Source organism: Acyrthosiphon pisum, chromosome A2 (assembly GCF_005508785.2).
Source record: "Acyrthosiphon pisum isolate AL4f chromosome A2, pea_aphid_22Mar2018_4r6ur, whole genome shotgun sequence".
In the NCBI taxonomy this organism is placed as follows: domain Eukaryota; kingdom Metazoa; phylum Arthropoda; class Insecta; order Hemiptera; family Aphididae; genus Acyrthosiphon; species Acyrthosiphon pisum.
Genome location: NC_042495.1, coordinates 110,533,045 through 110,535,319, shown reverse-complemented (window position 1 = coordinate 110,535,319; position 2,275 = coordinate 110,533,045).

Genomic DNA, 2,275 nt, shown 5'->3' with positions numbered 1-2,275 from the left:
TACACGTTACACTACATACGTTCACTCGATACAAATTGCGAATGAAACCATAAATACCAACATCCAACACCGATATGATGATATCGCTTATTAAGAAAATGCTATCTTTATTATCTTAATTTATTGCTTTACACCAAGTCGACGAGCAGATAAAATTATAAAAATAAAAATAAATACCAATGCTCACTAGTTCAATTTTGTATACGTATATAATATCAACAAACAAATTATATTGAGTATATTGACTTATTAATATAATTTATAATATCTACTATAAATTTTCATTTTGAAAAAGTGCATTTTGTGAATTTATAGTTTGAGTGCACGTAATATGTATATACAAGTTATAAAAAGTATGTATTGTATGTATACATTATTTTATGTTGTAGGTATATAAATTATTATATATAGTATATACACATATCATTAGGTGCGCAATGGTGTTCTGATTTTAACAGGTATTATTTTTCAGGTGTTCCAAATTTTTTGCGCAATCGTGGTGTAATTAGCCGGGTCAAAAAAGGAAAAATTGCGCAATCGTGTTGTAGCCGCGCCAGCCTTAAAGAACCGAAAAAACCCTATACACCCCAGGCGGTATTTTTTCAAAGTCCTCCCCACTCCAAATTATGTATTTATATATTCAAAAAGTACATATTATCATGTATTATCTATTTACAATTAATAATATACAGTATCATCAATACCTTTTAAGTTTAAATTTAACTCCAGAAATATTATTCATCTACAGCCCTGAATTAAACCGAATTCTTTGTAACGGCAAAACGGACGGCCTGTGGCTCTCTTATTTTCCGCCACAGAAAAGGAATGGTCGGAAAATGTCTTTACCTTTAATTTCGCCCATAATAGAAGATTCTATGAGCTATGGCTTCGCCGGCCGGCCCACGACGTGTGCAGTGGTTGACAAGTGACTAAGTAATATTGTTTTCGTTGTTCCGTCGCCATTTGCGACAAACAGTTTTTTCGCCGTTCGCTTTTCGGTGTGTTTGTTTATGTCCAGTCGGTGCGAACTCTTTGAACACACTCTCTAATTTGTGCTTGTTCTAACAAAGTCGTTCTCCGTGCCGTTATTTATTGCCCTTAATCATATTATGGACGAGTCCCTATACATCCGCCGTATTCCCGTTTTGGCTATACGCGCCGATAGTCCCACCTAATCCCACTGGATTTGACTTTGGTGTTTCTGGATACTTAATACACTTACAGTTAACATAACGGATTATAGTATCGACCATTTAATATTTATTTATCCGTGGTATTAATTGCCAACGAAGACAACGACGGGACGGCAATGTTATCCAGGATATTTGGTGTTTATAAATTAAATAAACTAGTTAATAGAATACAATGTTAAACGTTTATTTATCACACGGTAGCCAGACGAGACGCGTTTTTATTTTTTATCGATTCGCACTATATACGATGCGGCTGACATCCGTAAATATCCAGCGACAGACGTTTTTTGGATGACTCTTGCGTACGGACAGGCGATTATCTGTCCGATAACACAATTTTGAACCCTCACCCGGCGGATCATCTTCAGTTTTAGTGGCTGTGAAACGACTCAGGACCAGAAGACGCAGAACGGCCATTAACTATCTGCAGGACCGTCCCGAAACTCATCCTATGGTCTAGCCAGGAGGAGATGGATTAACGCGGCTGAGGTAAGCCGACCCTAACCGGCCGAGTGGCGATCGTATATGTAGGCCGCGATTCTCGGCGCCACTGTCGCCACTGTTGAAGGATCCCGGATGTCTGAATCTAATTTTTTTATACATTTTTTAAAAGAAGTAAGATTCTTAAAATTATTAATATTAATATTAATATTAAAGAAAACATATAACTGTAGACCAATATAAAATATACTTTTTTGACCAAAATCTTTAGTACAATTTGGTAAACATATATTAACATTTTGTTGAAATCTAGTTTTATATTCGTGATCAAATATCGGTATTAAATGTTTGTGTTTATAAAGATCAATCAGAACAGAGAAATTGTAAATAAAATTGAAGTTCTTTAAATTTAGAGACTCATATAAAATGATGGTGCTAGTTTGAACAGGTAAATTAAATAAAAATTTAATAAGACAATTTATAGTAACTTTTAATCTGGATAAATGAATATTATAGGTTCCTCCCCAAATTGATAAACCATATGAATAAAAAGATTGTACTAAGTTAAATAAATAATTCTTTTATAATATTATTAAATAAATATTTAGTATCTTTGAATATGTAGAAGAATTTACGTAAAT